This window comes from Neovison vison, chromosome 1 (genome assembly GCF_020171115.1).
Source record: "Neovison vison isolate M4711 chromosome 1, ASM_NN_V1, whole genome shotgun sequence".
Classification (NCBI taxonomy): Eukaryota; Metazoa; Chordata; class Mammalia; order Carnivora; family Mustelidae; genus Neogale; species Neogale vison.
In genome coordinates, this window is record NC_058091.1 from 212,428,753 (window position 1) to 212,454,014 (window position 25,262).

Sequence of the window (25,262 nt, forward strand, 5' to 3'; positions counted from 1 at the left end):
AAGGGTAAGTATTGGGTATTTTTCAGGAAATATGTTTGTTTATATTTTGTGAGTAGGTATATAAGACCGATGTAAAAATTGTGTTTCACTGTGGGTGAATAATTTTTTTTAAGTTTAGAAGCAAATGCAAAGCATGGGACATAAATATCTGGAAGTGTGAAAAATGTGTCACAAGTTGTTAGGTCATATGCCACAATAGAGAGAGGACAGTCTCCATGAGACTGGACAGCTCTGACTACTTGCTTTCTTGGCCCAGTACACTGTGAAGGTCATGTCTGTGACCAGCAGCTGGGTCCATGGGGTCCCCAAGTACACTGAATTGGCTGGGAGCTGCCAGACACCTGTGCTGAGGAACAAGCAGAGTGGCATATCTGACTTATCATTACTCTTCAGTTCATACTCAGTTCAGTGTAGTGAAAATGAGTTTTGGAATGCCTCAGTGGCTCAGCCCATTAAGCGTCTGCCTTCAGCTCAGGTCATGATCCCAAGGGCCTGGGATCAAGTCCCGAATTGGGCTCCGTGCTTGGCAGGGAGCCTGCTTGTCTCTCTCCCTCTCCCTCTTTGTGTGCTCTCTCTCTCTAGCTCTCACTCTTCCACTCTTCACAGGGATACCCAGTGCGTAATTATTTTACTCCTTCGTCCCATAAATCCAGGACGTTGGTCATCCTGGGAGAGGATGGTGGGCACACACCACTGGTCAGCCTCCCTTGGAGGCTGTAATTAGAAGAGAGCTGCTAAGAAGTTCTGGAGAGAGTTTCTGAATGAACAGGCAAGACAGAGTATAGTGTTTTGGACCACACTGCAAGAGGATGCCTGTAGTTAGACCAAGAGACGATTACCTATATAATACACACACACACACACACACACACACACATACACGCAATGCTTTCACAATGAAGGAATGCTGCTACTAGTTCTACGCTGAATCCTTTCTACAATGCATGGTATGTATAATGGGTCTGTTTTTGTCCGTCCAGTATCCCTTCCCGACTTGAAATCAGCATCCACAGTCCTCCACTTCCTATGGAAAATTGTTTCTGTCCTGCCACCCATTGCACGTGCCTCTAGTGGTACAGCCAATCCCAGTGTCTTGCCCCATTCCCTGGGCTTCAACAACTGGTCCTTGAAAAAGGCAATAGAGTCAAACCAGCCCAATCAAGGTCTTTCCCCAGGACTTAGAGTTAGGGTGTGGGGGTAGGGGGTTGTGGTTGAGGTGGTTGGAGGGTGTGTTTGGTTTTTGCTTAAACTAGTGTGAGTTGGTTTTGCAATTTATACGTGTAAGAGTTGCAAGTTGCTTCAACAGGCATATAATGGATTGGATACAGGATTTGGAGGGAAGACCTACATTCAAAACCTAGATCTGGTTCTTATTAATTGTGTTCAAGACATACAACTTGTCCAATTTGCAGTTTCTTCACCTGTACAACATACAAGGCATTTTTGAGGCTTAAATGAGCTGATTGTGTGAAAGTGCTTTGTATAAGGATAAAACATCTGAATGTGAATTACAAATCTAAGTACCTTTCTCCAAAAAAGAAGAAAAACAAAGGCAGGGTTGAGAGAGTCTCCCTTGTGCTCACTCTCCATCAGTGCACTCTTCCCCAGGGACCACTGTTCTGACCTCTATCATTATAGATTCCAGTGCTGCTAATCATTACGACTTCAGACAAGTCTCCCAACTTCTCAGAACTGGAATTATGTCATTAGTTAATGATGAAGTTAATTAAAACAAGAACAACAACAACTTGCCTTGGAGAGTCGTTGCAAAGTATTAGATGAGCATAAGCCTCCTCATAAAGATCCTTCAAGTATGGTGAGCTAAGGAGCAGGCTGTTAATTTCTCTATCATGAAACCATCTCAGGGGCGCCTGGGTGGCTCAGTGGGTTAAGCCGCTGCCTTCGGCTCAGGTCATGATCTCAGAGTCCTGGGATCGAGTCCCGCATCGGGCTCTCTGCTCAGCAGGGAGCCTGCTTCCCCCTCTCTCTCTGCCTGCCTCTCTGCCTACTTGTGATTTCTCTCTGTCAAATAAATAAATAAAATCTTTAAAAAAAAAAAAAAAAAGAAACCATCTCAGACGGGTGTTCTGGGTTGGTGGGTGGCATAGGCACCAAGTCTAATAGCAACTCATGGGTTTTAAAACCATTACATTTTCCACCAACTTAACCAATAGGAAAGGGGGAAAGAGCATGAAGGAGGTAGGCTCCACCCTAAAGGCTCCAGCTTGAGTATAGCACACTTCTGCTCACCTTCCATCTGGGAAGGTACAGACTCTGGACCTCACCTGCCTCCAGGCATGCTGGGAAATGTAGTTCTGGGCTGCATAGCCATGTTCCTGCTACAAGGCTTGCCAGAGAGGAGAGTCAAAATAGATTGGTGCAGGGATGGTGTGTGAGGAGTTGACGAGAGAATGCACATGAGGTGCACAGAATGTTTCCTGAGAAAAGATAGCACTCAAATATCTGCTGTTTTAGTACAGCCTCTCATGCTATAGGAATTAGGAGAGAGGGGGTGCCTGGGTGGGTTAGCGGGTTAAAGCCTCTGCCTTCAGCTCAGGTCATGATCCTGGGGTCCTGGGATCAAGCCTCACATCGGGCTCTCTGCTCAGCGGAGAGCCTGCTTCCTCCTCTCTCTCTCTGCCTGCCTCTTTGCCTACTTGTGATCTCTGTCTGACAAATAAATAAATAAAATCTTAAAAAAAAAAAAGGAGTTAGGAGAGAAAGCTTTTCCTCAAATTAGGGCACAAAATGATTCTTTCTAGGAAATATGTTCTGATCTCACGATCCTGTTACACCAGCTTCCTTTGGCAGCTCTGAGTTCATCTCTCAGCCCCTTCTCTCTAAGGGCTGCCATTCCTCTGCCCCAGAGAGCTTCTAGACTACTCACTGGTGACAATCTTGAAAGATGAGCCATGGAGAAGGTCCAGCTTTATCTGCTGGAATCCCCCTTTTCTTACGGGATGAGCTCAGAATAGAAGACAATTAAAGGATGATAAATGGGTGTTTGTTGGACTCACTACATTTCCCAGCCTAGTTTTGGCTATAGTACAAATTTATGCACACCAGTGTGGGGACCCTGGGAGTTCTTTCTTGTTAACTCTGGCATTGACTCTCTCCTAGTCTGCTGACAGCCTTGTGGGGAGAGGAGGTACGGCAGGCACCTGGGTTTAAGAGGATGGCCGAGATTGATGGATAACACGCCTTCCAACGCCATCAATAATGCAGGCCTGAGTCCCATTAGCTATGGAAATTTGCAGTAGGAAACTAATGAAGTCTTTAATTATAAAGTCCTAGCCACTTAGACTTCCAAGAGGGCAAAGCTCCCAATAAATACTTTGCCAGAGGCCAATAGCAGGGTGTGGGTTGTACCGAGTAGCTGGTCGAGTATGAGTATGAGAGACCACCCGCTAGACGGCCATGACAGGGAGGCGGGAGTGAGGCTTGTTCGTGACCTCAGCAGACAGGCTGCCAAGGAAACAAAATTCCCCATTGCCCTTTCCCCTGCCCCTTACCCCACCCTTTGGACCACCCAAACATGCGGGAGGACCTGGGCCTCAGCTGAGGACAGACTACCTGCACTTAGCTCATCCACAAACATTACCTACCTCCTCAACAACTGCTTTGAGGATCTGTGTGAGTAATTAATTTGCAGGTTCACCTTCTAGCCGTAGCTGGAACATGATTTCTTCCATCGTGCTTGTTAAGTTTCCAGGTGTGACCAAAGGCCCGCATTGCTTGGAAAAGAAAAAGAAGTAGGAATGATTCTCTCTTCTGCATGGAATATAAGAGAAAATGGGGGAACCAGTAAGCCCTTCTGCACATTTATAAAAGTGCAGGCAGGGTCGAGATATCTGGGTGAGGGTGGGGGACTGGAGGGAGGGCACTGAGCTAAGGCTTTGTCCACACATACAGTGTAAAGTGCAGGCAATTCTCTGGATCATCTGGACTGAAATTCTTTGACATTTCTGGAAAATTGAAGTGAGGTTGAATTAATCAATTAACTGAATTAATTAATTTATTTCTATCCTATTTTAGAAATGAGTTCTGTTTTCTGCTTTACTTCACTTGCCCAGCCAACTTACAGGGAGCTCAGTTAATTGCCTTGCTCCGAACAAGGGTTCAACCCCAAGTCCAAGGGGCTGCTTCTAGAGGCAACCACAATATTTTGGACACCCCCCGAGGGAAAGTAATGCCATGCCGAGGCAGGTGATCAAGAGAACACCACGTTCTCTGAAAACCAAAAACTAAGATGGACCCCAATGGATTTCCAAGGAAAGGACCAAAAAACAGAGGAAACCTATGTTAGAAGCTTTCAAAGCCCCTTGGGGTGGTATTCATGGAAACTGGAGGAAACAAAGATATCAGGCAGCCTGACTTCAGGCTGTGGAGACAGCCCAAACTGAGTCAGAACTAATAAAAAGTGTTCTGTAATGTTTCTGTACAAATTGCTGAGACCAAGCCTGGGAGTGTTTTCACTTTGGCCTGGAGCCCCAGCATCCATTCAGCTGGTGACTGGTTGCAGGACAGACCCTGGGAAATAGATCAGGAACAGAAAGTGGTTTATATCAGTGTGATCATTAAAATTTGATCAAAAGCTGGACGTGGCCAGTTACCTTTTGATGGCCTTTGGTGAGAGCCAGTTCAAAAAAGAAGTCCCAGCCTTCCCCACCAGGACTGTTCTTTCATTCCCAAGTGATTGATATTTTGAGGTAAGGCTGCATAATAGGTCAGAAAAAAGGAGGGCAAGCAGATGAGTGGACTGGGACCTTTTTAGGTGATGATCTGAAAAAGAAAGAAACAGGGTTTCAGGCTTAGGGCAATTGGGAAAAAGTAGAAGTCTTAATAACAAGGAGTGTAATCAACCTCTGCTGCATTTTAGGAAGACACAGGGTACAAGCAATCTGAAATTTACATGTCAAGTAGGTTTGATAAATTAGTAAATCCAAAGTTTGGATTTATAACATTTCCCCATAGTTACAATGTCCCAGACCTTATGGCTTAGATGTTACCTTAGGTGACCAGTTTCTGGAGGCCTCCCAACCATCCACCCAGGCTGCTGAAGATGACCTCTCCCAGGGCCTTCCTAACACCTCAGTCCACCTGATTTTAGCCTTGTTACCCTGTTGTGGTTGCCTTCGCATGTCTCTATTACCTACTGAACGTAAGTGCATTTTGAGAACTCTCTCCAGTGCTGGGTGCCCAGTAAGTGTTCTGTAACTATCTGTTGAACCAGTAACAAACAAACAAAAAAAAAGGTCAAGTTTCCAGCTCTTCCATAAAAACTTATAAATTTCAACAGGAGAAAAATAAAACTCCAACTCTTATTTTTTACAGATGATATCTGTGTTTTCTTCTCCCATCTGGATCCAAGAGTACTCCTCATATGTTGTACAGATTCCCACCACTTCTCTTGGCAAATACTCATGGCTTCCAAAAGGGACCTTACCATAATCCTCCTCATCTTCCTTTAGGGCCCTTCATGAAGACCATTGCTCTCTACCTCCCCACCTATCCTGGCTGTGAGAGGGGACTCTTTCCCTTTCTTTATACATGATCCCCTGCACTCAGAGCATAGAAAGGTGTCTCCTGGGGTCACAGCAGAGAACATCACCTACTCACATTCATAAGCACATGTTTGTATCTGAGAGAACATTCTTCAAGCAATGGACTTGTATCCTGGGAATGGCCTCTTTTTTCCTCCCTTTTTCTCTCTCTCCTCTTTCTTTTCTTTTTATTAGTTTGCTTATTTTTAGGTATTGAAAGAAGTAAAATAAAAAGACAGTTGGATCTGCTGTTTTCCCACTGTAATAAAATCATTCAGAATGCTTGACACTCGGTCTGTTCTTGCTCTGCACTCTTAGCCAACAACAAACAGCTATTCCCCACCCACTTTGAAAGCGCCTACTTTTATAAAAATTTTTTAATGCTCTTTCCTTTGTGCATTCCTTAGCTTTGCTCTTGCCATTTTGCAATATGCAAACACATCTCTTTCCGTCTTGAGTTGCCATTAGTTCAAGCTTTGGCCTTAAAGTCTAGATTGTAGAGATTTTTAGTTACTTAACTCTTAGTTGATGTCATTGGCAGTTTGAGTGAAGAGTTTCAGGGATGGCAAAGGAATCAGGAAGTCAGTAGGGTAGATGAAAGGTGAAGACTGGTCTGCCTTAAGGGCAACATCTGCCCCACTTATATATTGCGAAAAATATTTATATATTTATATAGTCAAAAGAATAAGTTGTGAATATTAATCAAAATGTGCTGTAACTATTTAGGAAGATGGGAAGTAGGGAAGAAGAGACATATTTTTGTGGCAGGGTGGGGAGTGTGAGAAAGTTTTGAAATGTTAAATCTAGCTCTTCCATAAGATAGTATGCAACATTTTAAAATCGGGAAATTTCCCCCATGTTTTAATATATAATATTTTCATTCATTTCATGCCATCCAAAAATATTTTCTTATTTCCATTGTGATAGTTTTTTGATCAAGAGATTATTTAGAGGCTTATTTCTAAATCTCCGTATATATGGGGATATTCTGGTTTTGATTTCTTTTCAGTTGCAGTGTGGTCAGAGAATTTATGCTGTGTGACTTCAGTCTTGCAAATTCGTTGAGACTTGCTTTGTGACACAGTATATGATCAATTTTTCTTTTTTTTTGACAATAATGTGTTAGAAAAAAATTTTTTGACTGTGGGAATTTTTTTTTAAATTAACGCATAATGTATTATTTGCTTCAGGGGTACAGGTCTGTGATTCATCAATCTTACACAATTCACAGCACTCACCATAGCACATACCCTCCCCAGTGTCCATAACCCAGCCACCCTGTCCCTCCCCCACCAATACCACCCAGCAACCCTCAGTTTGTTTCCTGAGATTAATAGTCTCTTATGGTTTGTCTCTCTCTGGTCTTATCTTGTTTCAATTTTTCCTTCCCTTCCCCTGTGATCGTTTGTCTTGTTTCCCAAATTCCTCACATCAGTGAGATCATATGGTAATTGCCATTTTCTGATTGACTTATTTCACTTAGCATAATACCCTCTAGTTCCCTCCAGGTCATTGCAAATGACAATATTTTGTTTCTTTTGATGGCTGAATAGTATTCCTGTGTGTGTGTGTGTGTGTGTGTGTGTGTGTGTGTGTATCACATCTTTATCCATTCATCTGTTGATAGACATCTAGGGTCTTTCCATAGTTTGGCTATTGTGGACATTGCTGCTGTAAACATTGGAGTGCATGTCCCTTTGGATCACTATATTTGTCTTTAGGGTAAATATTCAGTAGTGCGATTGCTGGGTCATAGGTAGCTCTATTTTCAACTTTTTGAGGAAGCTCCATACTGTTTTCCAGAGTGGCTGTACTAGCTTGCATTCCCACCAACAGTTTGGGAGGGTTCCCCCTTTCTCCACATCCTTTCCAACATCTGTCATTTCCTGACTTGTTAATTTTAGCCATTCTGACTGGTGTGTGGTGGTATCTCACTGTGGTTTTGATTTGTATTTCCCTGATGCTGAGTGATGTTGAGCACTTTTTCTTGTGTCTGTTGGCCATTTGGATGTCTTCTTTGCAGAAATATCTGTTCGTGTCTTCTGCCTATTTCTTGATTGGATTCTTTTGTTCTTTGGGTGTTGAGTTTGAGAAGTTCTTTATAGATTTTGGGTACTAGCCCTTTATCTGATATGTCATTTGAAACTATCTTCTCCCACTCTGTCAGTTGTCTTTTGGTTTTGTTAACTGTTTCCTTTGCTGTGCAAACTTTTTATCTTAATAAAGTCCCAGTAGTTCATTTCTGCCCTTGCTTCCCTTGCCTTGGCAATGTTTCTAGGAAGAAATTGATGTGGCTGAGGTTGAAGAGGTTACTGCCTGTGTTCTCCTCAAGGATTTTGATGGATTCCTGTCTCACACTGAGGTCTTTCATCCATTTTGAGTTTATTTTTGTGTATGGTGTATGGAAATGGTCCAGTTTCATTCTTCTGCATGTGGCTGTCCAGTTTTCCCAACACCATTTATTGAAGAAACTGTCTTTTTTCCATTGGACATTCTTTCCTGCTTTGTCAAAGATTAGTTGGCCATAGAGTTGAGGTTGCATTTCTGGGCTCTCTGTTCTGTTCCATTGATCTATATCTGTTTTTGTGCCAGTACCATACCGTCTTGATGATGCCAGCTTTGTAATGGAGCTTAAAGTCTGGAATTGTGATGCTGCCAACTTTGGTTTTCTTTTTCAATATTCCTCTGACTATTCAGGGTCTTTTCTGGTTCCATATAAGTTTTAGGATTATTTGTTCCATTTCTTTTAAAAAGTTGATGGTATTTTGATAGGGATTGCATTAAATGTGTAGATTGCTCTAGGTAGCATAGACATTTTCATAATATTTGTTCTTCCAATCCGTGAGCATGGAATGTTTTTCCATTTTTTTGTGTGTCTTCCTCCATTTCTTTCATGAGTATACTATAGTTTTCTGAGTACAGATTCTTTGCCTCTTTAGTTAGATTTATTCTCTCATATTATTTCTTAATAATGTTTCATTTTGCCGAAGTCCTCCATGTCTTACTGATTTCGTTTGTTTGTTCTATCAGTTAAAAAGTATGTCAATAAAAATTCCCACTAAAATATGTTGTCTGCTTTCCTATTTGGTTCTGTCAACTTTTGCTTTATTGTATTTTGAAGATATATTTTTAAGTGGATACTGACTTAGAATTGTCATATCTTTCTAATGTAAATTTTATCATCATGTCCCTCTTTATAAATATCATTTACTCAATCTGATAGTAACATAGTTATGCCTACTTTCTTCTCATTGGTTTTTATATTGTATTTCTTTATCCATCTCTTTACTTATATTTTTATTCATATAGAGATATAGACAATTCTTATAAGCATAATTTTTTATTAATTTATTTATTTTCAGCATAACAGTATTCATTATTTTTTCGCCACACCCAGTGCTCCATGCAATCCGTGCCCTCTATAATACCCACCACCTGGTACCCCAACCTCCCACCCCCCACCACTCCAAACCCTTCAGATTGTTTTTCAGAGTCAATAGTCTCTCATGATTCACCTCCCCTTCCAATTTACCCCAACTCCCTTCTCCTCTCTAATACCCCTTGTCCTCCATGTTATTTGTTATGCTCCACAAATAAGTGAAACCATATAATTGACTCTCTCTGCTTGACTTATCTCACTCAGCATAATCTCTTCCAGTCCCGTCCATGTTGCTACAAAAGTTCGGTATTCATCCTTTCTGATGGAAGCATAATACTCCATAGTGTATATGAACCACATTTTCCTTATCCATTCGTCCGTTGAAGGACATCTTTGTTCTTTCCATAGTTTGGCGACCGTGGCCATTGCTGCTATAAACATTGGGGTACAGATGGCCCTTCTTTTCACTACATCTGTATCTTTGGGGTAAATACCCAGGAGTACAATGGCAGGGTCATAGGGAAGTTCTATTTTTAATTTCTTGAGGAATCTCCACACTGCTCTCCAAAGAGACTGCACCAACTTGCATTCCCACCAGCAGTGGAAGAGGGTTCCCCTTTCTCCACATCCCCTCCAACACATGTTGTTTCCTGTCTTGTTAATTTTGGCCATTCTAACTGGTGTAAGGTAATATCTCAATGTGGTTTTAATTTGAATCTCCCTGAGGGCTAGTGATGATGAACATTTTTTCATGTGTCTGATAGCCATTTGTATGTCTTCTTTGGAGAAGTGTCTTTCCATATCTTCTGCCCATTTTTTGATATGATTGCCTGTTTTGTGTGTGTTGAGTTTGAGGAGTTCATTATAGATCCTGGATATCAACCTTTTGTCTGTACTGTCATTTGCAAATATCTTCTCCCATTCCGTGGGTTGCCTCTTTGTTTTTTTGACTGCTTCCTTTGCTGTGCAGAAGCTTTTGATTTTGATGAAGTCCCAGAAGTTTATTTTCGCTTTTGTTTCCTTTGCCTTTGGAGATGTATCTTGAAAGAAGTTGCTGTGGCTGATATTGAAGAGATTACTGCCTATGTTCTCCTCTAGGATTCTGATGGATTCCTGTCTCATGTTAAGGCTTTTATTCATTTTGAGTTTATCTTTGTGTATGGTGTAAGAGAATGATCGAGTTTCGGATCCTTTTGTAGTTCATAAGCATGATGATTGGGTGTTCACGCTTCTGTGTGACATGTGCCACCTTTTAAACCTTGTTACGATCTCGGCACATTACCCATCTGACGTGAAAAAAAAAAAAAGAGAGAATGATCGAGTTTCATTCTTCTACATATAGCTGCCCAGTTTTCCCAGCACCATTTATTGAAGAGACTATCTTTTTTCCACTGTATATTTTTTCCTGTTTTGTCGAAGATTATTTGACCATAGAGTTGAGGGTCCATATCTGGGCTCTCTACTCTGTTCCACTGGTCTATGTGTCTGTTTTTATGCCAGTACCATGCTGTCTTGGTGATCACAGCTTTGTAGTAAAGCTTGAAATCAGGTAACGTGATGCCCCAGTTTTATTTTTGTTTTTCAACATTTCCTTAGCGATTTGGGGTCTCTTCTGATTCCATACAAATTTTTGGATTATTTGCTCCAGCTCTTTGAAGAATACCGGTGGAATTTTGATCGGAATGGCATTAAAAGTATAGATTGCTTTAGGCAGTATAGACATTTTAACAATGTTTATTCTTCCGATCCAAGAGCATGGAATGGTCTTCCATATTTTTGTGTCTTCTTCAATTTCTTTCATGAGTGTTCTGTAGTTCCTCAAGTACAGATCCTTTACCTCTTTGGTTAGGTTTATTCCCAGGTATCTTATGGTTCTTGGTGCTATAGTAAATGGAATCAATTCTCTAATTTCCCTTTCTGTATTTTCATTATTAGTGTATAAGAAAGCCACTGATTTCTGCACATTGGCTTTGTATCCTGCCACGTTGCTGAATTGCTGTATGAGTTCTAGTAGTTTGGGGGTGGAGTCTTTTGGGTTTTCCATATAAAGAATCATGTCATCTGCGAAGAGAGAGAGTTTGACTTTTTCAGTGCCAATTTGGATACCTTTTATTTCTCTTTGTTGTCTGATCGCTGTTGCTAGGACTTCTAATACTATGTTGAACAAGAGTGGTGAAAGTGGGCATCCTTGTCTTGTTCCTGATCTCAACGGGAAGGCTGTAAGCTTTTTCCCATTGAGGATGATATTTGCTGTGGGTCTTTCATAGATAGATTTGATGAGGTTCAGGAATGTTCCCTCTATCCCTAAACTTTGAAGCGTTTTAATCAGGAATGGATGCTGGATTTTGTCAAATGCTTTTTCTGCATCAATTGAGAGAACCATGTGGTTCTTCTCTCTTCTCATATTAATTTGTTGTATCACATTGATTGATTTGCAAATGTTGAACCATCCTTGTAGCCCAGGGATGAATCCCACCTGGTCATGGTGGATAATCTTTTTAATGTGCTGTTGGATCCTGTTTGCTAGGATCTTTTTGAGAATATTAGCATCCATATTCATCAGTGATATTGGTCTGAAATTCTCCTTTTTGGTAGGGTCTTTGCCTGGTTTGGGGATCAGGGAAATGCTGGCTTCATAGAAAGAGTCTGGAAGTTTTCCTTCTGCTTCAATTTTTTGAAACAGTTTCAGGAGAATAAGTGTTATTTCTTCTTTGGTAGAAAGTTTGGTAGAATTCCCCAGGGAATCCGTCAGGTCCTGGGCTCTTGTTTTTTGGGAGGTTTTTGATCACTGCTTCAATCTCGTTACTAGATATCAGTCTACTCAGGTTGTCGATTTCTTCCTGTTTCAATTTTGGGAGTTTATAGTTTTCCAGGAATGCATCCATTTCATCTAGGTTGCTAAGCTTATTGGCATATCACTGTTGATAATAACTTCTGATGATTGTTTCTACTTCCTTGGTGTTAGTTGTGATCTCTCCCTTTTCATTCACAATTTTATGAATTTGGGCTTTCTCTCTTTTCTTTTGGATTAGTGTGGCCAATGGTTTATCGATCTTATTGATTCTTTCAAAAAACCAGCTTCTAGTTTCATTGATACATTCTACTGTATCTCTGGTTTCTACCTTATTGATCTCAGCTATAATCTTGATGATTTCCCTTCTTATGTGTGGAGTTGGTTTGATTTGTTGTTGATTCTCCAGTTCTTTAAGGTGTAGAGACAGCTGGTGTATTCTGGATTTTTCAATTTTTTTGAGGGAGGCTTGGATGGCTATATATTTCCCCCTTAGGACCGCCTTTGCTGTATCCCATAGATTTTGGACCGAAGTGTCTTCATTCTCATTGGTTTCCATGAATTGTTTCAGTTCTTCTTTGATCTCCTGGTTGATCCAAGCATTTTTTTTTAAGATTTTATTTATTTATTTGACAGAGAGAGATCACAAGTAGGCAGAGAGACAGGCAGAGAGAGAGGAAGGGAAGCAGGCTCCCTGCTGAGCAGAGCCTGATGCGGGGCTCGATCCCAGGACCCTGGGATCATGACCCGAGCCGAAGGCAGCGGCTTAACCCACTGAGCCACCCAGGCACCCCAGATCCAAGCATTCTTAAGCAAGGTGGCCTTTAGCTTCCAGGTGTTTGAGTCCCTTCTGAACTTTTCTTTGTGATTGAACTCCAGTTTCAAAGCATTGTGATCTGAGAATACGCAGGGAATCATCTCAGTCTTTTGGTATCAGTTGAGTCCTGATTTGGGAACCAGTATGTGGTCTATTCTGGAGAAGGTTCCATGTGCACTTGAGAAGAATGAGTATTTTGTTGTTTTAGGGTGGAATGTTCTGTATATATCTATGAGGTCCATCTGGTCCAATGTGTCATTCAATGCTCTTGTTTCTTTATTGATTTTCTGCTTCGATGATCTGTCTATTTCTGAGAGAGGCGTGTTAAGATCTCCTATGATTAGTGTATTCATATCAATATGACTCTTTATCTTGATTAACAGTTTTCTTAAGTAATTGGCTGCTCCCATATCAGGAGCATAGATCTTTACAATTGTTAGATCATCTTGGTGGATATTCCCTTTAAGGATTATGTAGTGTCCTTCTGTATCTCTGACTACAGTCTTTAGTTTGAAGTCTAATTTATCTGATATGAGAATCGCTACCCCAGCCTTCTTTTGAGGCCCATTGGCATGAAAGATGCTTCTCCATCCCTTCACTTTCAGTCTGGGTGTATCTTTAGGTTCAAAATGGGTCTCTTGTAGACAACATATGGATGGGTACTGTCGTTTTATCCAATCTGCAACCCTGTGCCATTTTATGGGCGCATTTAGGCCATTCACATTGAGAGTGATTATTGATAGATACGTTTTTATTGACATCGAGTTACCTTTAAAGTCTTTCTTTCTGTAGGTTGTCTCTATATTTCTGTTCAATGTTATTCTTAGGATTTTTCCTCTTTTATAGAAACCCCCTTAATATTTCCTGTAGTGTCGGCTTGGTGGTTGCATAATCTTTTAAGCCTTGCCGGTCTTGGAAACTCTTTATCTCTCCATCCATTTTGAATGTCAGTCTTGCTGGATAAAGTATTCTTGGCTGCATGTTCTTCTCATTTAGTGCCTTGAATATATCTTGCCAGCCTTTTCTGGCTTGCCAGGTCTCTGTGGACAGGTCTGATGTTATTCTGATGGGCTTTCCTCTGTAAGTAAGGAGCCTCTTTGCCTTAGCGGCTTTCAAGAGATTATACCTACAATTATAATTCCTCAGTTTGACTGTCAGGTGTCGTGATGTTTTTTTGGAATGTATAATCTTGGGTGGAGACCGTTCAGTCTCTAGTACATGAACGCTGGTTCCATTCACGAGATTGGGAAAATTTTCATGAAGGACTTATTCCTCTATATCTTCTAGACTTCTTTCTTCTCCTCCCCTTCAGGGATTCCAATAATTCTGACGTTGGAACGCTTCATGGCATCATTTATTTCCTTGATTCTGTTTTCGTGGTTTCTAAGCTGTTTGTTCCAGGCTTCCTCCTGATCCTTTCTCTCTATCTGTTTGTCTTCCAGATCACTAATTCTATCTTCTGTCTCAGTTACCCTAGCTTTGAGAGAGTTTAGATTAGATTGGAACTCATTGAGAGCATTGTGAACCTCCTCCCTGGTAGCTTTAAGCTCCGCCCTAACATTGTGAACATCCTGTCTGGTCGCTTTCAGTTCGGCCCTAATCAATTCTGTTTGATCTTCCATGGCTTTCTCCAACCTAGCTATTGCCTGGATAATTGTTAGCCTGAATTCTCTTTCTGATATATTGTCTGTGTTGATAGCCGTTAGCTCTGTTGCAGAAGGTTCATCCTCTGTATTTTTCTTCTGTTGGGCATTCCTCCTCTTAGTCATTTTGGTGGGAGATGACTGAACAGATGTAGCTGGATGTATCAACCCTGGTGCAGTCAAGGTGCACCCTGGAACACTTCTGCCCATCGGCGTCTTCTGCTCCGGTAGAGAACCAGACGTGTGTAATTCTGATCTCAGGCTGATTTTGTGGATGATTGGAGTTTTCTGGAAGGTAATCAGCTCACTTTAGGGTGCAGGTTGGAAGGGCACCTCCTCCTACTTCCCCGCCATCTTCGAGAGAGTTATAAGCATAATTTTTTATGTCACTTTGGAGATCTTTGACTCTGTCTCATTGCATTACATATAATTATCGCTACACTGAGGTATATAGTCTTTTTTTTTTTTTGAGGTTTATAATCTTAAAACTTATTGTTACTCTAGTCTACGTTCTTTTTTTCTCTCCTTTCTTTGTTTTTATTTTGAATTTTTTAATTTATTATTTTTTTCTCTTCTAGCTTAGAAGTTATATCTTCCTTTGCATATAGATAATGAATTCTTCACAAGACTAATTTGATTGGTATTTTTGTCTTCTTCCTCAACAATGTAAAAATCTTGAATACCTTAAATCCGTTTATTCCTCTCACCTTTATCTGCCATTATGCAATATTCTAATTCCTACTTTTGTTTGGTAAGTCAATATTAAGTTAAATTAAACTTCTCTGCCCCTGACTTCTGCATCTTCAAGCTTTCATCTGGAGTCATTTTTCCTTCTGCCTGAATAATGTCCTCTAGCCTAAATCTGCTAATGAAAAATTTTATCAGTTTTTCTTTGTCTAAAGATGTATTTCCCATTCATTCTAATACATTTGCAGTTATTTTTTTCAGCTTTTTAAAGACAATGCTCCCTTGTCTTTTGTTTTACATTACTTCTGCTTAATCAGTTTCTGTCTCATTTTTTGCTTATTCTCTCTTTGTCCTTGGTTTTAGAAGTTTTACTATAATGTAACTAGATACAGTTTCCTCTTTTCTTTTTTTAAAGAGAGGGAGGGGGTTTGTTTGGGGTTGGTAAGATTTGTTGAATATATGGCTTAATATCTTTGATCAGCTCTGGAAAATTCTCACCATTATTTCTTCAGATATTACTGTTACCTTATTCTCTCTCTCTTTCTCAAGTATGTGGTATCTTCTTACTGTATCCTCTTTTACTTATCCTTGTTTATATATTGTCCATTAATCCTTCTCTTCATGATTTATTCTGAATTATTTTCTCGGACTGATCTTCTATTTGACCAATTCTCTCTTCATCTGTGTTAAACTCATCCACTAAGTTCATTTCAGTTATTTTTTTTTCAGTTCTAAAATATCCATTTGTTTACTTTGTATAGTTTCTAGTTCTTCTCAAAATTACCCATCTTTTCATTTATCTCCTTGGCATATTGAAAAATTAAGTAAGACTTTAGCTGATAATTTGCATATCTGAAGCTCTTGAGGGTCTGTTTTGGGTTGGTTGTTTCTGGGTTGGTGTGGTTGGTTGGTTGATTTTCATGTTGCCTTATCTTAGCACATACCTGGTTATTCTTTACTGTGTGCCCAATGTTGTATTTATAACATTGTTTGTAGAATTAATTTTAGGTCTAAGATGATATTTTCTTCCTGAAAGGAACACCACCAATTTGGATGATCTCAGTTCAAGTTTCGAGATGAGATCATTTGAAGTTGAGCTTTAATCCATATAAGGCTTTTCTAAATCTAGTCCACCCTTTTCGCTTTGGAAAGTGGGTGATCTACTTTGGGGTCTCAATTTATAGTTCACCAGAGATCCCCTTGGTGGGCACTAGCGTGGATCCACTAGTCCAACATTTTGACAATGTCAAAAGCAACATTCAGCATCTCAGCCATTTTCAGAGTTGGCAAAAGTCCCCAGGGAGGGGCGCCTGGGTGGCTCAGTGGGTTAAAGCCTCTGCCTTCAGTTTGAGTCATGATCCCAGGGTCCTGGGATCGAGCCCCGTGTCAGGTTCTCTGATCAGGGTTCTCTGATCAGCAGGGAGAATGCTTCTGCCTCTCTCTCTCTCTGCCTGCCTTTCTGCCTACTTGTGATCTCTGTCAAATAAATAAATAAAATCTTTAAAAAAAAAAAAAAGTGCCCAGGGAAAAAACATCCCCATGTGCTGGGCCACTTCCCTGGGCCTCTATTCTCTAGCCTGGGAATTCTGTACCACTTTGAGAGCTCTCAGAAGCCTTCAAACAAGCATTTCTAGTATCGCTGCAAAATTCCTCTAATTTTTCTCAGTAAGTAGATTGTTTTAAATTGACCAGGCTATCATTCCTAAAATCCCAGTTATTAAAAAAAAAAATGAGTAAGGAATCTACTTAGTGACATTACATTGTTATATCACTAGGGTTAAAAATGTGTATCTCAGGGGCTCCTGGGTGGCTCAGTGGGTTAAAGCCACTGCCTTCAGCTTGGGTCATGATCCCAGTGTCCTGGGATTGAGCCCCACATCGGGCTCTCTGCTCCATGTGGAGCCTGCTTCCTCCTCTCTCTCTGCCTGCTTCTCTGCCTACTTGTGATCTCTGCCTGTCAAATAAATAAAATCTTTTTTAAAAAAAAGTGTATCTCAGCTCCAGGGTGATTTATTCCATTTCTTTTTTTTTTTTCAAAGATTTTATTTATTTATTTGACAGAGAGATCACAAGTAGGCAGGGAGGCAGGCAGAGGGGCGGGGGAGGCAGGCTCCCTGCTGAGCAGAGAGCCTGATGCAGGACTTGATCCCAGGACCCTGAGATCGTGACCTGAGCTGAAGGCAGAGGCTTTAACACACTGAGCCACCCAGGTACCCTTCTATTCTGTATTTCTAAGATTTCTTCTCCTCCCCATAGAGTTTTTAGTTCCTTTCCCTCTGACTGCTATCTCATGCCAGAATCCTAGGAAATCGTTGCTTTAAAAACTAGCATCATGGTCAGACAGCAGGAAAAAAAGTAGATTTTTTTTCTTTTTAATTAAACAGGCAATAGTATCTAAGGTCTGAGATGACCAGAGTCCAGTGAAATTGCTCAGAGGTTAACACATGCTGGAGCTTGTAGAATCTTTTGGGTTTGAAGAATTCCTGAGCTCAGCATTTTGTCAAAGCAGATTGAGAGTGTTTTTTGCTTGATATACTTTTCAATTAAATAATCCTATATTCTATGCTTCCTCATGACTGTGCTGTTAAATTGAATGAGAGCATGTGGGATTTATTTTTTGAAAGGATCAAACAGTTTATACATGGACTGGAGGGTTTGTATGTGACAAGTTTGTCCAATATGATCTTGATACTCCCTTTCCTGAGGCAGGCAGATTAGAAGATCCTTTCAAGCAGAGAATTTAGTCTCCCTTCCTTCACAGTTAGTTGAGTGAGTGTAGTTTCCCGAATGAGCTCTTGTTAGAATTATAGCATAACCATCCATGGGAGATATGCTAGCAAGCCACAGAACCAGATCAAGCATCTCCAGTTGAAGTTGCTTATTCATTTCATTCATAAAATGGCATTTGTTAATTACCTCGTATGTACTAGCCCTGGGAATCGAGCAATTAAAAGTCAGACTTGCTCCTCGCCTCATGGGACTTATGTTCTAGTGGAGAAAACATGATAAAAGTAGGTAATAAATAAGCAGGTGGTGCTGTGCTTTCAAGGAAATCACAGTATGATGAGAGAGAGAGTAATTGAGGAGGCCACTTGAGACGAGAGGGTCAGAGAGAGTCTAATCAACCTTGGCCTGAAGCACGAGAGTAAGGCAGCCCTGTAAAGATCTGGGGGGAAGGAAATCCAGGCAGAGGAAATAACCAGTGGGGAACGATTATGCTATCATTAAGGACTAGAAAGGAGGCCATCTAGTATGGGCAGGAATCAAGGTTTTAGGAATCTAGAGACCTTGGTAGACTGCATGTGAATCTAACTGTGAGTATTTTCTCAGTATGCATGTCTGGAGTGATCCAATGATCCTCCTCATAAGGCCAAGTAAATGGTCAGGATTGATCTCTTTGCATATAGACCACAAAGCTCTGTAGCCTCTGGGAATAGCACCAAATTTCTAAACCCAAAGTCAGGTCACATGAGTATGAGTGTCAGCTGTTCTCATTGGAAGGCAGTCCTCAGGATACTTAGCCAGTCTTTTGCATAAGGTTCTTGTCAAGTCTGGAAAATGTAACTGAGTCCAAGCTCATCTGCTTTCCACAAGGCAGACCAATAAATTGAGGAGAGGCGATGTGGGCGAGGAAAGGAACTTTTTTCCGTAAGGCAGCAGCAAACTGAGGAGATGGCAGATTACTGTCCCAAAGAACCATCTCCCCTCTGCGTAGGATTGGAGCTGCTTTTGTGTTAGGAAGAGGGGGGAGCAGGAGGGACTTGGAGTCAAAAGGTAACTGAGAGGGCTGGAAACCTGAGGAAAGATTGTATAACTCCTTTGTCCTTGGTTTTTGGATCTTTGCATATAGGAATCTGGTCACATCATTCCTGTAAATATTAAACATAACATCCTCACTGCTGTATGTTCTTCCTCCTCTCCTTGAGTGAGGTAGTTTTTGAGTAAAAAAGCAGTTTTTGCAAATCTCTGCTGTAAGCAAAATTCCTTCTGTGATTAACATGCCTATATGCAGGGCTCACCAAAAGTTCTTTAAGCTATAGGTCACAGCAGCAGGGCAAATGGAAGCAATATGGAGTCAGACACGCCAAGTTTCTCCCTGTGACCACGTGATGCATGTGAAAGCACTTGTCAACACGTACAACTGCATGGATACAAGATGTTATTCTTTTGATTCCTGGCACAGTCTATGCCGTGTAATGATCTCTCAGAGAAGTTCAGAGGGCTAACAGGCCATCTGGGCATTATCTCCTGAGGAAAACAGGGAAGACCACGCCTACCTACATGGTCGCTGAAGGGTTAAATGAGGCCACATGTGTGATCAGGCCACACTGGATGCCCACCCCAGAGGCCATAACTGCCGCCTCCCAGCAAGCTTGGGTTAGTACTTAAGCTCTGGATCTTTTACTAAGTCACTTCTAGTCCCCACTTCAAAACTTAGCTTTCCTATGACCCTTGTTCTCATGATTCTTCTCTGTAAGGTAAAGAAGGATGCATTTATGATATTGCCACCAAGTTATATCACCCAGGTCAAATCAACTAGTGTCCAGAAGTTAATTAAGTAAATGAAGCAGTAATTTTAATTTGGGGGGTACCAGTTATTTCAGGAGTCATTGGTCCTATAGATGTATTTCTGGATAGTTCTGGACTCCCTGAACCACTCCAGTGTGTTTAGCTGCTGATTTTGCCCACAGGTAGGATTGAATCGTCCCAGAATATTAGACAGAAGCAACACAATCGACATTCATCATCTATACATTTTCCCCCCTCATTTTCGTATTATGACTCCATTCTAGGTCAGCTCTCCCTGATTTATCCACCGCTCCAATACTCCCTATGGCTAATCCAACATTTTGAGTGGGTTTTTTTCCTTCCTTCCTCTGCAGGAGCCCTATAGCTACAGTGACCATATGTTCCTGGGATGACCCTGCTTTCTACCTGTTTCTCTGGCATAATTATTAATACATGTACCCCGGTGCCCTTTCAAATGTATGCTCGTTTGAAAAATAAGTTATATGGTAGTCCTGCCTGCAGCTGAATGAAAAGCTGGAAGGCGGGTCTGGAGAGAGAACAAGAGAAAGCTGAGCTCCCAAGGTGAAGTTAACAAGGTGCCACTGTCTTCCCTGTTGCCCTGTTCTTCCCTTCCTGGGTCCTGGCCAGCTCTTGCTGGCACTGTAGGCAGTGGGGATGAGTCAGTGGGCATGAGGCCTGTTACCAGGAGAGATGCCCCGTGAGCAAACTGAAATAAAAAGATTCGCAGAAATTGGGGCGCCTGGGTGGCTCAGTGGGTTAAGCCTCTGCCTTCCGCTCAGGTCATGATCTCAGGGTCCTGGGATCAAGCCCCAAGTCGGGCTTTCTGCTCAGCAGGGAGCCTGCTTCCCCCTCTCTCTCTCTCTGCCTGCTGCTCTGCCTACTTATGATCTCTCTGTGTCAAATAAACAAGTAAAATCTTCAAAAAAAAAAAAAAGATTCACAGAAATTAGAGGCAGAGGCACCTGGGTGGCTCAGTTGGTTAAGCACCTGCCTTTGTCTCAGGTCATGATCCCAGGACGCTGAGATCGAATCCCCACATTGGGAATCCCTGCTCAGCAGGGAGCCTGCTTCTGTCCCTTCCCTCTGCTCATGCATGTGCTCTTTCTCGCTCTCTCTCTCTCTGTTTTAAACAAATAAATTTATTAAAAAAATTTTAAAAGAAAGAAATTAGAGACGAAAAAGATGGGAAAGCAAATGAAGGGTGGTCATAAGGGGACATGAAAACATTGCACAAAGCCCCATGAGGATGTGGGAAAACAGCATTCTATTGCTTGGGTTAATCTCCATTCCTGAGGGACCACTGGAATGCACATTGGGATCTGGGCCTATGCTCTTTGCTCCTTACCACTCAGGTGTTTCTGCCAAAGACCTAGAGGATTTCTCACCCTTCCCAGGCTGGGCTTGTTGCCTTATAGATTATATCTGGCTGCCCGCCCCAGGAGGTAGGAGACCAGGGTCTGGTCCCAAATGTCACTTGGTGACCTTACCTAAGTTACCTTCACTTTGAGGGACAAGTTTTTCATCTGCAAAGTGAAGAGAGCAGAACCAGATGGTCTTTAAAGCAGTAGTTCAAATTATTTGTTTGTGTACTGCTTAAAGAATTCAAAGAACTTTCCCCCTTATACAGTCTTATGTTATTTAAAGTGTTTCTTCAACAAAAGACATAATTTTCAACACACTGTAAATATGGACACTTAAAAAAACCTTGTTACATCATTCTTTAAAACGTATCCAAAATGCCACAGAAATTTTATATCCACCATCACCACTTTAAAAATATATCCAAAATTATTCTTTAATACATACAAATTTTACATTGTTTCTTTTTTACTAAGAACTAATTTCATTATATGTCCCCCAAAGAATTTTACCTCTGATATGTTGTATGCTTGAAAGTCTTTTTTTCTTTAAAAAAAAAAAAGCATGTGAACAAAATGAAATTTAAAATTTCCTGTGACTGTAAAGCTCTAAGGGTAAAAAAAGAAAACTTTCAGTGGAGTCATCACTACAATTGTTTTGACAACTACAATCATTACACATAAGAGTAAAATTTCATTGGCAGTGTATCACTTAGTAAGATGGATAGGGCTATTTCGGTTTTTAAGCAAGTTCTGTTACTTATGGCTGAGTATAATTTATTGCATCAATTGTATTACCTTTTTCCGTTTTTAAAAATGTCAGTGCTGATGAACATTATTTATATAAACAAGCAGACAGCAATGAAAAGACTTTTCTTCTAGAAGTTTCCCTCATTTCTCTGAAGTCTGGAGTTACATGTAAAAAATGGCCCAGGAATCCATGATCAAAAATAATTTTTAATGTGCTGGACAATATAATAGTTTCTCTTTCAATTTTTTGGAAAGCAAAAACTTGGAAACTAGCTTTTGCAAGAACTGGATTTGCAAAAGGATTTATTTCCCCATCTGTAAAGTTATTTGCTCTTTCAAAAGCAATATCAAGGGACGCCTGGGTGGCTCAGTTGGTTAAGCGGCTGCCTTCGGCTCAGGTCATGATCCCAGCGTCCTGGGATCGAGTCCCACATTGGGCTCCTTGCTTGGCAGGGAGCCTGCTTCTCCCTCTGCCTCTGCCTGCCACTCTGTCTGCCTGTGCTTGCTCTCGCTTCTCTCTCTATGACAAATAAATAAAACAAAAATCTTTAAAAAAAAAAAAAAAGCAATATCAATATTTTGAACCATTCCCTGGTTTGGCCTCCCCAGGGTCTTCACTTTCTGGTGGGGACACGCAGTATCCCAGGCTAGATAAGTGTTAAGTGGAAGGAAGGCTAAGAGAAAGAAGGGCAGAAACAGAATCAGCTAGGCAAGCAACATTCCCAGCAAATGAACTTCAGGCAAGAACCTCTGGATCATTTGAAATCCGGAAACTGATTCTCTTTACTGTTTACTTTAAAGTCCACAAATATACACTGTGAAAGAAAATATTCCTGATCCTTGGGCCTATATGTACCTCAATTTGAAGATCCAGCTCTAATATCGAAAAGTCTAGACAGTATTAAATCAAAGCCAAAACAATGGATAGAAATTTCTTTTTTTTTTTTTTAAGATTTATTAATTTATTTTAGAGAGAAAGGGGAGAGGAGCAGAGGGAGAGGGAGAGAGAGTCAAGCAGACTCCCTGCTGAGCAGGGGGCTCAAATTCAGGGCTTGATCCTCGATCCTGACATCATGACCTGAGCTGAAACCAAGAGTCAGATACTCAACTGACTGAATCACCCAGACACCCCAGAAATTTCTTTTTTTAAAGTTAATTTTATTTATTTATTATTAAGTAATACCTTTGCTGTAACAAAATGAAAAGATATTAAGGGGTATGTGGCAAACCTCTGCCTTCCCATTCTTATCGGTCAGCTATCAGTACTTTTCTCCTGGCAGTGGCTGCGAAGGTTTCTCCTGTAACTTGCAAAGATAATCTAGGCATATTTGTGCAATCACAAACAGGTCTTCTTCCTCCTCTTTTCAATTGCCCCTTTACTATACACATTGTCTTGCACCTTACTTTTTCGTTATTGTTTTGCTTAGAAATTACATTGGAGATTTTTTTTTCATGTCATATAAAGAATACCATCATCTTTGTTGGACTGAACAGTATTTTATTGAATATTACAATTTGCTTAAAGAAGCCCATATTGATGGCCTTTTAGGTTATTTCCAATCATTTCTATTTTGAAAATACTGTGATAAATATGTTGTACCTATGTCACCTTGCATCCATGTGAATCTATTTGTCAGGAAGCTTCTAAAAGTAGAATGTCTGGGCAAAGGGTCTGTGTATGTGTTATTTTGATTAGAGATGAGTAAATTGCTCATCCCCAAAGAGAATGTACCAATTTAGTCTACCACCAGCAAGCACAGAGAGCACCTGTATTAGTTATCTATAAAGTCTATAACTACTGCTGTGTAACAAATCACCCCAAAACTTAGCAGCTTCAAACAACAACGATCATTTCTTTCATGGTTTCTGTAGGTCCAGGTGATGAGTTACTTGGCTGGTTGTTCTCTTTCGGGATCTTTCTGGAATTTGCGTTCACATAGCGGCTGGGTCTGGGGTGGGGTCCCATAGCTATGGGGCAGCTCTGGGTCTGGCCACAGTTCTTCCCTTCCCCACACACACCATTTTCAGTATTATAGCCATGTAATCTATTTTAATATCTGGTATATCTTCTTCCCATTATTTATCATTTTCATAATGTTCTAGGTTATTCCTTCAAGTTTATTTTTCCATGAAAACAATTCTTAACTTTAATTGCATGGTGATATTACTGGTCATGAAATATGATTAGGATGACACCCTGGGGTGTTCGGGATTTTTCTGTACATAAAAGAAGGAAATGGGAAATCCATGAAACAAGATGGGATAGGGAGGGAGACAAACCATAAGTGACTCTTAATCTCACGAAACAAACTGTGGGTTGCTGGGGGGAGGGGGGTTGGGAGAAGGGGGGTAGGGTTATGGACATTGGGGAGGGTATGTGCTTTGGGGTAAATTGGAAGGGGAGATGAACCATGAGAGACTATGGACTCTGAAAAACAATCTGAGGGGTTTGAAGTGGCGGGGGGGTGGGAGGTTGGGGTACCAGGTGGTGGGTATTATAGAGGGTACAGCTTGCATGGAGCACTGGGTGTGGTGAAAAAATAATGAATACTGTTTTTCTGAAAATAAATAAATTGGAAAAAAAAAAAAAAAGAAGGAAATGGGAGGTAACCTGGCATCCCAAAAAGAAAATTGGCACTCAGAGGGAAAGATTTCAATCTCAATTTCTGCAGAATATTCTGTGGCCTTGATCCAAGCCATGATGATACATGAATAGAACTGACCTAGAGAGTAGTGAAGATAAATGACGAGGAAAAAACCCCTCGCTTTAAATGAGATCATTTTCTTCTTTTAATAATTTTAATATTGTCAGATCTCTGAGGGTAATGGAATCTTTCCTTAGTGATAAGGAAACACGCATAATTTCTGATTGTTCATCTGTGGTACTGTTTTGGTATAATTTGCTGAAAAGCAATTCTTGTTCCTAAAAGCATGTAACACGGTGGTAGGATAGGATTTTATTCACAAATATTATATTGGAATTTTTACGTATTTTTCAACAAACCTGTAAGTCTAATGAAAATCTCTCAGAATCACACTTTTGTTACTTTTCCGTGTCAGTTTCAGGACTGTAAACACTCACATTTCTAAGTTCTGACTAATGCACAACAATATTTGACGCATGGGCCTTGGCTCTTATTGAAACTTTCCTACTGAAGGGATCAAAAGCATTTTGCTATTGTTCTCTGGCCATTCTCCTGAGATCCTGGGAGATCCTGCAGAGTTTCTTGTGGTACATACCTGTAAAATCTCTTGGATTTATAGAGGTTTTGCTGTTATTAATAAATAATCAGCTTTAGGATTTCAGGATTTCATCAAGGGAAAAACCAAAGCTCAGAAGTTCACAAGAAGCATGAATAAAAAGTGAGCAAGTTAAAAAATGTGAAGACCCTGGAATGTGTTGAATTGTGGCTCCAAAAAGATGCAATCAAATCCTAACCTCTGTTCCTATGAATGTGACCCTATGAGAAATCAAGTTCTTTTTTAAAGTTCTTTTGCAAATTGAGATGTAATTTACGTACCACATTGTGTAAATTTAAGATGTCCCCCATGTTGCTTGGATACATGTTGCAGTGTGACGAGTATGTAATTCAGTATTGTCAACTACTAAGAATAAGGTCTTCAGAAATGTGGTTAAGTTAAGGTGCTCTAGAGGAGATCATTCTGCCTTTAGACTGTGCTGTAGATCTGGTAACTGGTGTCCCCATCAGAGAAAGAGGGAGTCTTGACACACAGAGACACAGAGGAGAGGACACTGGGTAGAT

The 25,262-nt window shown here is 40.7% G+C and overlaps 1 non-coding gene across 1 annotated transcript; it reads left to right on the plus strand.

Annotated features, from left to right (window-relative positions):
- The first annotated feature begins 10,109 nt into the window (after positions 1–10,109).
- LOC122898326 lies at positions 10,110–10,214 on the plus strand. Its single transcript, XR_006382993.1, has one exon. It is a non-coding gene; the product is annotated as a small nucleolar RNA U13 (small nucleolar RNA).
- Positions 10,215–25,262: the final 15,048 nt, after the last annotated feature.